General features: G+C 36.9%; 1 long non-coding RNA gene across 1 annotated transcript; it reads right to left on the reverse strand.

Annotated features, from left to right (window-relative positions):
- Nucleotides 1–5621: 5621 nt before the first annotated feature.
- LOC137467203 (uncharacterized) lies at nt 5622–11329 on the reverse strand. The gene is made up of 3 exons (XR_010995439.1): nt 11214–11329; nt 9550–9621; nt 5622–5858 (listed from the first exon to the last, which is right to left on the reverse strand). It is a non-coding gene; the product is annotated as an uncharacterized lncRNA (long non-coding RNA).
- Nucleotides 11330–12309: the final 980 nt, after the last annotated feature.

A 12309-nucleotide genomic window follows, 5' to 3' on the forward strand; every position in this document is an offset into this window, starting at 1 on the left:
TTTGTCCACGCGGCATTGGAGAGCAGCAGCGCTTCTCCATCGCAGCTCCACGCGCGAATAAAAACTCTCCAGCCAACCACGCAGACAGAGTGGACAATTCCTTCCTTCTTCGTCTCGCCCCTCGCGCCCAGCAGCAGAACGCGGCCAGCCCATCCCCGATGCGCGGAATGAAGAAGCGCCCTGAAGCAAGCGGCGTCCCTGAGTCCTGCCGAGAAGCAGCGCCATTCCAAGCTTTCTGGAGCTGCACAGGGCCAGGAAAAAGAACACGCCGCAGTCAGGCTGGCATCCTATTGCTAGTGGGTTTTACAGGGCTCCATCCTCAGCCCAGTTCTCTTCAACAACTTTATTAATGACTTGAATGCAGGACTTGAGGGAATGCTAAGTAAGTTTGGGAGGAGCCAAATTGGGGGGAGCTGTCCACTCCCTCAAGGGCAGAAAGGCCCTTCAGAAAGACCTCAACAAATTAGAGGATGGGACAATCACCAACCATATGAAGTTTAACAAGTGCAAGTGCTGAATTCTGCAACTGGGCTGGGGCAACCCTGATTGTGTGTATAGACCAGGGAAAGAGAGGCTGGAGAGCAGCACGAAGGAAATGGACCTGGGGATCCTGGTCAGTGACAGGTTGAACATGTCATTGTGCCCTGGCATCCAGGAGGGGCAACTATGTCCTGGGGGCATCAGGCACAGCACACCAGTTGGGCAAGGGAGGGGGTTTTCCTGCTCTGCTCTGCACTGGGGTGGCCTCACCTTGAATTCTGTGTACAGTTTTGGGTGCCACAATGAAAGTAAGATATTAGAGAACACCCAAAGGAGGATGGTGACGGGTCTGGAAATGAACCTGTATAAGGAGCAGCTAAGGTTACTTTGTCTGTTCAGCCTGGAGGAGAGGAGACCTCATTGCAGTCTTCAATATCTTCAAGATGGGAAGTGAAGGGGCAGGTACCAATCTCTTCACTCTCATAACCAGTGACATGACCCAAGGGAATGGCCTGATGCTGAGTCAGGGGAGGTTTAGATTGGGTATCATTAAAAGGCTTTTCACCCAAAAGGGAGATTGAGCATTGGTGGCTTCATTAGGCTCATTCACACTCTAACTATTCAACTCTTGGTGAGAAGTGAAATGGACCCAAAATTTTCTTCTGTTTTACACCAAAACTCAATTAATACATATGCCTCAGACTGAGATTTTGTCAAGATCATTTGGATGCTACCCAAGCTTAAAGATGCTCCTGAGCCCCTTCTTAAAATATATTGCGGATACATGGTTTTACTATAAATATTGAAGAAGGCTTGTTTTAGAATTTTTTTACATTCAGGAAATGTGACTCCTCAGTTGTTTGAGATCCTTTTGACCTACACTTCTGAGGTAAAATCATCTTATTCCAAATCCATTGGCTGCAAACTGTTCCCAAGATTGCTCCAATCAGATCCTTTGCACTAGTCAGCAAACTCACACTGAATAAAGACAAGCTGCAAATATCTTCTTAGATAAAAGGGCTCCAGACATACGTACAATCTATAATAGATTAATGCAAAATACCAAAGTCAAAAAACTGTAGCAGCATAGTATTATGAGAACTTCTGTTACCAAAAAGTCACTGGGGTTTTTTTGCTCTGTGAGTTTGGACAAAAGAATATTTTTCTTGCACATTGACTAGGAATTTCTCAATGGAACATCCTCCTGTGAGGATATTGCCTCTTACTGTAACAAAGAAGGAGTTAAAAATATTGGAGAAAAAAATAATTAGTAATGCCATAGGAAAAATATAATGATCCAGCATTAATGGATGATTAATGGATGATCCAACATTAATGGAAAAATATAATGATCCAACATTAAAATATCTATTCTCAAAAAGGCAGCTGAGAAGAGAGTGTTCATGTTATTACAGTTGCGGTAAAGTGGTTTACACTGGAGTGTATTTAGCTCAGAAAAATTCCTCTCTGAAAAACAATATAAGTTAAATATTACATTTGCAGTAAGTTTATTCAGACATTACTAGAACCAGCCTCTATCTCCAGAGAACTCTGAAACAAAGAAATCTGTCAGACTGAAATAAGCATCAACCTTTATATGGAACATAATCTCCTCTTAATAAATATAAAAGATACATCCAAAATAATATTTGTCTAGGATTTGCCCAGTATGACATGATCATAAAGTCCGTTACGAGACTCTCTAAGCCCTTTCAAAACACCATAGCTATAAAAACCATGTATATAAAGTAATTTAAGTAGCACACTGAACAAATATATCTAGGAATACTAAGCATGAATTATTCTTATGGTAATTCTGGGGAATTGTAAAGAAGCAGTGCCAGCAATGACAGCAATGGCAGCATGAGGGCATCACAAGATCATAGATATATAGTCAGCTGTCATTAAATACACTTGCAAGCCAATGTTCATATACCCATATAAAAATAGCATCCCTTTATTACATAATTACTTTCAAAGAGGCCATTAGAGCCACCATTTTGTTAAAAAAAATGTTGCAAATCCATTCTTTTACTTCATTTTTTTACAAAGCAAATCACAGATAATCTGGCCTATCAACACTTAAAAAACAGAGATAATTTAATTTTATTTATTTTTTTGTACCTTATAATTGTTTGCTACACCTGTAGTATAAATTTGCTTTGAGTTCTTTCAGAAAATGCATTTTCATCCACTTTCAATCCTTAAGCAATATAAGGCTATTTTTTCTCATAAAATGTCAAAGTATTATCCTTATCAGAGATCTGTTTCTTAGACAGAAACATCTTGACTGTAGCACAGATTATTAAATATAAAAATAATAATAAAGGCCTATTTTTTTCCCTTGGATATGAAAGAAGTTATTTTCAGTTTCTGTCTGGAACAGGAAAGTAGAAATATTATCTAAATAATATAAGACTAAACCAGCTGTCACAGTGTCCAATTTCTAGTAGTATCTGGTAATGGATACTTGGAAAAGAAAACAGGACTTTGAAGATAGGAGCAGTATATGGACTTGTTTCTCCAAATCATCTCCCAACTTCCAACTGTGGAATAAGTATTTTCTAAGTTGGAAGTAAGATGTTTGTCTCTGACCACACAGATTTTCTTTCCACTGCTTGCTGAATCTGTAAGGTTTATTGTCATTCAAGTGGCAAGTTACAGGTTTAATAATGTTTTGTATGAAGATTTCAAGGGCTATTATTTTTTGTTAAAGTAAAATAACAATAACCAAAGAAAAGCAACCAACCTAAAAATGTCTCAGGACTCCCTGCTTGCAGTTTTGAGATGACCATGCTCGATTATGCTTAAGATTATTATTGATTATGATTTTATTTTAAGAAACACATTATTCTGTGCTGTGTATATTCTTTTGTGCTTCAATGGAGAAAGCAGCCTTCCCATCTACTTCCTCCATTTACTTCCTATTCCTATTCCTATTCCTATTCCTATTCCTATTCTTATTCCTATCCCTGCGGCTGCGCATTACTTTTCTTGGCCCCGGTCAGCTCTCGAGCACCCGGCTTGGGCGTCTCAGCTTCTCATCGGGGCCGGGGCTTGCTGCAATTCCTGGGTGCTTTTGCTGCCGCGCTCCGGGGTGGGTTGCTGGCCACGCTTCGCTGTCGGCATGAGGGAAGAAACAAAGAGAGAGGGAATTCATCCAAATCCATCCGCGTGGCGGCTGGATGCTTTATTGGCTGCGAGAGCTGCGGTGGAAACCTGCAGCACACTCCCAACGTTGCATGGACAAAAATGGCCCTGAGCATGCAGTGGAGTGGGAAGACATAGGGGTGGGACAGGGCAGACCAGGAGTCTTTCCGCCCAATGGGTACAGACATCGTGGTGATGACGTGTACTACAGCGACCAATGGGAACACAGCAGGGGTGGACACGGGGCTTTGGGATGAGTGGGACTGCGAGAACAGGGAGACGGGCACGGAAACTGCAGGGCTAGGCTGGGAGTGGTTACAAAAGTGACAGGGGGAAACTCCGATGGCAGGCAGCTTGGAGCCAACCATGGTGGGGGGAAAACCCAGGAGGTACACGGGGCTACACAGAACCGGCAAACCCATAATTTGAACCCAAATCCAGGATGCAACATCTCCCTATATCCCCAAATAACTGCAATATTGTGATTCTAACATCACTAACTACCAACAATACAGTAGCTTAAAAGTGAACTTACATAGAAAAAAAAAAAAAAGTCATCACATTACTTAGCAGGAACCTTTGCTTGATGGGCAATAGTCTCAAAATGCAGATTTTTGTATATTCCAGGAGTATGTTTTACTATGTTTCAGGAGCGTCTCCCCTATAGCCCCTGCTAATTAAGGTATAATTAGTAATTTATGAAAGACTCTTGCATGCTTATATATTCCAGATAGTGGATCCAAGATGGTTTTTACTGCTAATACTTCACATCTTATAAACACATAGCCTTTTTTTTTTAACCTAAAACTGAACAAATCCATGAATCATTAATTCAAGACTCAAAAGGTGAGCCTTCTTTAAAAGAAACAGGTAAGTCTTGGGGAATGGATACCAGATACTGTAGGGACATAGTAAAGAGTTAACAGAATGAAACAGGGAATTTATTTTTCTTACATGAAAACATTTTTTAATACATCTTTCACTTTTTTATTGATTTTCTGATTTAAAATCTGCTTTGAGAACATATGGGGTTTTTAATCATATTTTACTGTTGATTAATGTGTTCTGGTATTATGGTTTTATATTTGGACTTTGTGAGTCAATGTATGGGCTTGGCTCTTACTGAGGCAAATGTAGAGTCATAAAAAACGATTCAGGAAACAGACATGCAATTGGGAATTCAAAATGGGCATTTGAAGATAAAATTAAAAAGAAATGTGGTGTAGAATGGTATTGAATTAGTTGATATAATAATAATAGTGAGTTTTAAACACTGACCTTCTTTAACAAACATAAGCACACATTCACACATACTCATACACAGGCAGACACACATAAAGTCAATTTACTAAGTTTATGTAGGCAATTCTGCTTTGTTATTTTTTACAAAAGAAAAATTGTATGGACATGTTTATTTGAAAGTAGAAGCCTTCTATATCTCTTAGGATAAACATATTATTCTGACAGGAGCCATGCAGAGAGTAAAAGATATTTTGTGGAAAGCTCTAATTGAAAGGACCATCTCTGACTGGTTGGACTAGGATTGAAAAATCATGTTACAGAGTATTTCTGCCAAGGTACTAGGAGAGATATGTAATCATCCATCCATGTCTCCCTTTGAAAGCTCATTTGACAGAGCAGATGGTAGAAGTATGGCCTGCAGGAATCCCTGAGTCTCTGGTTCAATTCCACATTGAAGGAGGTCCTTGGTTTTCATCCAAAGCAACACAGACTAGCTTGAGAAGTGAGACCATGGGAATCTCATGAGGTTTAACAAGACTGAGTGCAAGGTGCTGCACCTGGGTCATAGGAATTCGCTATATTAACACAGGCTGTACATACTGATAGCAACCCTGCCAAGAAGGACTTGGGGGTGCTGGTGGATGAGAGGCTGGACATGACCCAGCCGTGGGCACTCACAACCCAGAAAGCCAAACGTGTCCTGGGTTGCATCCAAAGCAGCGTATGCAGCAGTGACAGGGAGGGGATTCTGTCCCTCTGCTCTGCTCTGGTGAGAGCCCACCTGCAGTGCTGCATCCAGCTCTGGGGTTTTCAGCAAAGGAAGGAGATTTATCTGTTGGAGTTAGTCCAGATGAAGCCACCAAGATTATTAGATGGATGGAGTAGCTGTCCTTTGAAGACAGGCTGGGAGAGTTGGGGTTGTTCAGCCTGAAGAAGAGATGGCTCAGGGGTGAGGTAATTGCAGCCTTCCAGTACCCCAAAGGAACCTACAAGATAATTAGAGAGACTTTTTTCAGGTTATGTAGTGATAGGACAAGGGGAAATGGCTTCAAACTGAAAGAGAGTAGGCTTAGATTACATATTAGGGAAAAATTAATTATTATGAGGATGGTGAGGCACTAGAACAGCTTGCCCAGAGAAGTTGTGGATGCCCCATCCCTGTGAATGATCAAGGCCAGGCTGGATGGAGCTCAGAGCAACCAAGCTCTAATGAAAGGTGTCTTTGCCCATGGAAGTGGGGGTGGAATGAGATGATCTCTAAGATCCCTTCCAAACCATTCTATTAGTCTGTAAGTCTATGATTTTTGCTCTATATCCTTTTAATGTTCCTCTAGGGCATATATAGTGTGTTTTGATGGTTCTAAGTTGTCTCAGCATTTCACCATTTGAATCTTTGTAGAGTAGCAGGAGCGCATGCTAATCTCTAGAATTTATCAGACTCTACAGGCTCTTGCTGATGTTGACAATGCAAGTTCCTAACAAGTTTTAGAATTATGTCTGTAACTTCCCAGTCTGTAACTCTGATTAAATCCTTCCCAGTCTATTACTTCTGCACCTGTAATCTCCACATTATTGCTTTAAACATAATTAGTTTGTACACAGTTGTATACATTATTGTAGAAATGGTTCTAAGGACAAAAGTCTTCCACATATACTGTGGAGCATGCTTCAGATGTGTGCCATAATGCCTTTAATTCAGATCTCTCTGACAATGTCATCAAAGTTCATTTCACTTTAAGACTCTTCTCTTTGGAACAATTTCTGAAGGCTTGCTCATCTGTTTTGGTGTCAACCACAAGGTCTACAGAGAAATTTCCTTAATTTATATACAGAAAATTCTATTACATTCAAACCAGGATCTAAGCACCTGAATACTAAGCAGGAATAAGAGCTTCATATACTAAAATAAACTCAGATGAAATCAAGCAGAAGAAAAAAATATAAGGCAGAAGACTCTGTCAGATCTGCTAGGTTGTGAAAGACTAGTAAATACTTTACAGAGAATTGTCACAGCTTTTTAATCCAGTCTTCGACTGAAAATTGTGAAATATTGAGATTGTAATCCCCAAAGGCATTCAACAGATATAAAGCTTATTGAAATTCAAGATTTGCAACACTGAAACTTCTGGATGATATGGGAGATGCCCTTGCAGGATTTCCCAACTTTTATCTTCTTGTGGTCAGATTCCACTTCTTTTATTTTACAGGACACAACGAAGAGCAATATGTAGCACCACTGTAGAGATCACAAAAGTTTGCAAAAAGAGATTTAAAGAAAAATTTACTTCATTGGAACTGTTATGTATGTTTTGCAAGTTTGATAGTTATTAAAAAGTTAGGTTTTGTCATCTGAAACATTTGAAGTAGGCTTTTCAGTGGAATCTTCTGAAGTTTAATGTGAAATAGACATTTTTCTCAAGACAGAATTGCAGTAAATGCTATTTCATTTTTAATATATGTATCACAATTCACATTCAAGTATCATTTTATAGTTTAGTAAATTGGCAAATTGCAAAGGAATATATAACAAATAGAAACACAAATTCTGAAAGTATTGAAATGTCATTTAGTATGAGGAAGTTAGTAGTCAAAAGTAAAACTGCTTTAAGCCAACTACCTTTCTTGAAAAGATAAATGTTGAAAATTACAAGTTTCTTTTAGTATAAATATAATAACTGTTCTTTGTATTCTAAATTTGGCAAGTTTAGAAATTTCATTTTACCATTATATTCCTAAAATAGAGCTGTTAAAAATATTTTTAGTGTTAGTAAAGCTAAGTGTTGTTTGAAATTTTTGAAATATGCAAATATCTCTTCGATTCTTTACTGCTGCAGTAGTAAAACCTGCTTTGTTGGACTCAGTGGTCTGTAGACACAGAAAAAGTTAATAACATCAGTCCAAACTTACTAGATAGTGCCTTCTTGGTTATTGACATTAAAGAAATATTCTCTGCAGGTCTATTTTCAGCTATGCTGCTCATAATAGAGAATAATTTCAACCAGTGGAGAAAATGAATGACAGATGGTATTGTTTCTTTCTCTTATAAACACTGTCAGAATGGAGCTGAAGTCTAAAAGAACTTTTGTCAGTAATAGAATAAAGAGTGTGAAAATGAGCCTGCACTGCTTCTAACAACTCTGAAGACATTTAACACACACTCCACAAGCAATTTTGAATTGCTCAAATATGTGACTTTCCAGGGAAAATAATAAACGTTATCAATGTTACATCCCAAATTAATTACAGCAAAAAGAAGAAAGCAATGCATTGTTAATTACAAGAAAGGTCAATGGGGGTTTCCAGCAATGTATTTTTTGTTTGTTTGGTTGGTTTTGGTTTTGTTTTTTTGTTTGGTTTGTTGTTTTTTGGGTTTTTTTTTTAAGGAGGGGGAAATTAGATTCAACTTTTTTTTTCAGTTAGATATAAGAAATAAGTTTTCATGCTTAGCGACACCAGTGAAGACCTGGTCTGCCTGTCAGTGTATCAGCAGTAAACACTGAGCCTTTTCTACTACCTTTGATACTCGTGTATAGGAAAGTGCCCTTGGAGTTTAATGTTAATTTCCAGATTACTCTAAGAGCACTCTTCAGATGACTGTTCTGATGATGCTATTGAACTTTAAAATCTTTAGCTTGTGGCCATAAAATATTCTGCAAATGCTTTCCACACCTGATGTGCTCTTATAAGCTGCCAGGATTTAGCAATTGACCTGTGATGGATGAAGTGAGAAAAGCAAAAAGCAGTCTGTAGAGTACCAGTGTCCAAACCTTTGCTCTGAGTCTGACTGACTTCTATGAGCCATATTGAAGTTTTATATCTAACCAAAGAAAATGGTTTTGCTTTGTCTCTATCACAAATTCAACAAAGTCCTTCACATTTAAGGTGTGAAACCTGGCTTATGAAATCAAGTTGCTACAAGCAACTTCTACCCAAAAGGGTGTGGGTTTTTTTGTCTTATCCCTCTCTCTGCCCTTCCCTCCTCCATTCACCCAGTGTGAGCTTTTTCAGGAAATTTTAGTGATAGAACTTAGGTATGTGATGTGTGCTTCTTGAAGTAATATCAAGGGTATAGAATCATCTTGATTTTTACACCTCCTCAAGCATAGTAAAATTATCCCATTTTTCCAGGAATTCAGCATTTGAACTGTTTAGCTCATTTTAGCTGTTCAGTTGAATTGGTGTGCTCTCATTGAACAAGATCAGAATAAGCTAGTTTTCAACTGAAATCCTTCACATTTGCCATGTGTATTTGTTTGTTCATATTTCTGCATGTGTTTGTTCATATTTTCAAAAGCTGTTCCACAGTCTTGCTAACTACTGGTTTTAGTCCTTTAATATGAAAAAAAAAATATATATGTTAGCAGCAAACATCCTTAATCACTACTTCTCTTAAATATGTTTGATTTCTGGTTTAGATACTGCGGTGTTTGTTAGTTATCATATTCATTTCAGTAAATATAGACAAGAGCTCTGCTTATGAAAAACACTTAGTTATAACTCGCTCACTGATTTCCTGGAAATATGCTTTATTTTTACAAAAAACTGTACTGAACCATCAACTTAAAGCATAAACATCTATTTGTTTTATACATTGTCTTTTGATCACATTTATTTTCAAACTCGTACAGTTACTGTGAATTCCTGAGGGCTATCTGAATATAAAAAAAATCATCTGACCTTAGAGTTATCTTAGGGTAGTCCTTAGCCATAGAAAATAACTTAATAAATATTTTTCATCACCTATTTTACCTGTGAAAGGTGGATAAGGAATTATGTTTTGCTTGGGGGATCTGAGAAATAATTACAGAACTTCAAAATAATGATGTTTCCAACTCTGAATTTATGGCATGGTACCAGTTAGACTTTAAGGAAGCTATGCTGTGTTTCTGCCGACTGAAAACTATCATGTCAGGAAGAACTCTTTGAGAGAGCTATTCATGCCCACACTGTTGGCTGTAAGATGCCATAACTTTGATTCAAATTTCCACACTGTTTGATATACAGTGCAAGCCTACAGTGCACACAGACTCTGTATAAATCCAATTTACTTCTGTCACTTTCTTGTGTCCCAGAGATCCACTGGCACGTGACAAATGGTGATAAAGTCAGACTGTATGTGCAAAAGAGTCAGATGCCATTTGTCATGTCATTTAGTCCTGAGTAAGGAGGACTGGGTTTGTTCTGTTTCTTCTGGATGCGAACATAACCTCTCTTTCGTATTACAGAAGACAGGTAGGTTTTACTAAAGCATAAACCTGAGCTTGCTCTAAGGGCAGCTGTATCTTACCTATCATATTGGCCATTTCAACAGCACTTATGAAATGCCTCCAGGATTTTAAAAGTTTAATAAATCATGTGAAGGAAGCATGGAGCTCTTATCAGCTACCTAGTCTATTCCTTGGTCCCCAACTTAGGATCAAATATGATTAATAGCTAAGGTTTTTTACTTATTCAATAAAGGCCTGGGGTTAGAGGGAGGATCCTGATAGGAGTATTACAGAAAGCATTTTCTTCATGTTTATCAAAGAGTCTAAGTTAATACAGGAAAATCCAATGTGAACTCATGCTTATTAATGAAACCATGAATGATAAATTCACATCAAGTGCAAACATTTTTCCTCTTAATTCTATATTTTTTTCTCTTATGTTGGAAACAATATTTTGTTTAATTTTTAATATAATAAACATACAAATTAATTTCTTCTTTTTTCTCCTTCTCATTTTTTATCCAATATTAATGGTTTTATAAATGGACATCTTGAAAATTAATCTACAAAGAAGAAATATTTTTTCAATAATTCAAATTTAAATTTATTATACTATTTCCATTTATTTCAGTGCACTTCTTTCTATCTGAAAATAAATTCTCAATTCAGATTCAGAGTGTGTTTATTTTCAAAATAAGACCATATTTCACATGATAGGAAATCAAAGAGATTAAGATTGTGATATTGATTGAGTATAAGCCTGTTATTTCATTTAAAAAAAGTACCTTTAAAATTAATGCTGCAAACCAGGTAAGTTTTATGAATTTTAACCTTTTTTCACACTGAGAATTCCCCTACATACTTAAAAGGGTTCAAACTTATATATTCAGAGGAAAAAAAAGAAAAAAATATATGTAAGAAGAGAAACAGTCTTTAAAACACAACAATTCATTTCTAACAGTCTCTAGTGTAACTTCATCAGCTGGATCTGCTATTGCTTCTGTACTAAAATAATGAAATAAAATCATCTTTTAATGGAAAACATGTAAAATCTCCCTTAATCACATATTTAAATGATAAATCTGATTACAATTCCAGCAGTAAAAATGAATCTTTTGCTTGTTGCAAGCATACCTTTAATGTAACCCTGATTTGTTCCCCAAATATATCTTTCAATGGTAATATCAGAATTAAAATAAAATTGCAAAAAAATTTACAGCTGAAATGTTCACAACCCATATCTAATAGTCTGTCATGGGAATAATTACCCGTAATGGGTATCCAAGGGATATAATTGTCTGCTGCTGTGAATTAGGAGTGCCACAGGTGGTGTTAATCACTTGGAATGTATTGGAGTAGAACAGCAGCCAAAGACAGAGCCTGCTTAATCTTGATTTGTGGAACTATTGTTTCTAGACGCTTCAGATATAAATTGAGCACGTGGTAGTAATAATACACACTCAAGTAGTTATACTGAAACAAAGGGATATAAATAGAAATATAAATAATAAAATATAAATATAAATATAAATATAAATATAAATATAAATATAAATAATATAAAGCAAAAGCAAGTTTGTTCCTTAGCGAAGGTTACAGAAGTGGTAATGAGCAATGTTGTTCTGTGTTGTGGCACTTCCATTTTTTGATGGGAACACACAGCAAAAAGAAGTTCAGTAGCTGCTGTTATTCCTTGAACCTACCTGGTACATATCAGCAAAACAGCTTTCATCAGTTAGGTACTCCAGAATTTCCCCTTTTATGGAATCCCATAATCACTGACATTGGAAAATACTTATGATGTCATTGAATTCTGTGGTGTATGATTTATATAGGTATATCCAAGTGTAGTGCTTTCTTTGATGAGTAATGTAAAACTTTCTTGAAATATGATATTGATTTATTACAATGTCTCTATCTGAATTTAAGAACACATCATCAATAACTTCTCAGAAATATCATGGACACCAATGCAAAATAACTGACCTCAATTTGTGTGAAATATGTAAGCATACAGTGATTAATAAGTACGATGGTACCTGGTCAAGCCCAGAGCAAAGGCCTTGACTGGATATCCGTAGATAAATTAAAGGCAGAAAAACTGAGTCTGTGAATGACACCATATGTCCTTGAAGATGGTGATAAAATTAAAAATTTAAGTACTCTAATCTTTTGAAGGAATTCATCTGTAAGCCCTCTATAAACTGAAAAACTGAAATAACAAAATCAG

Source organism: Anomalospiza imberbis, chromosome 2 (assembly GCF_031753505.1).
Source record: "Anomalospiza imberbis isolate Cuckoo-Finch-1a 21T00152 chromosome 2, ASM3175350v1, whole genome shotgun sequence".
In the NCBI taxonomy this organism is placed as follows: domain Eukaryota; kingdom Metazoa; phylum Chordata; class Aves; order Passeriformes; family Viduidae; genus Anomalospiza; species Anomalospiza imberbis.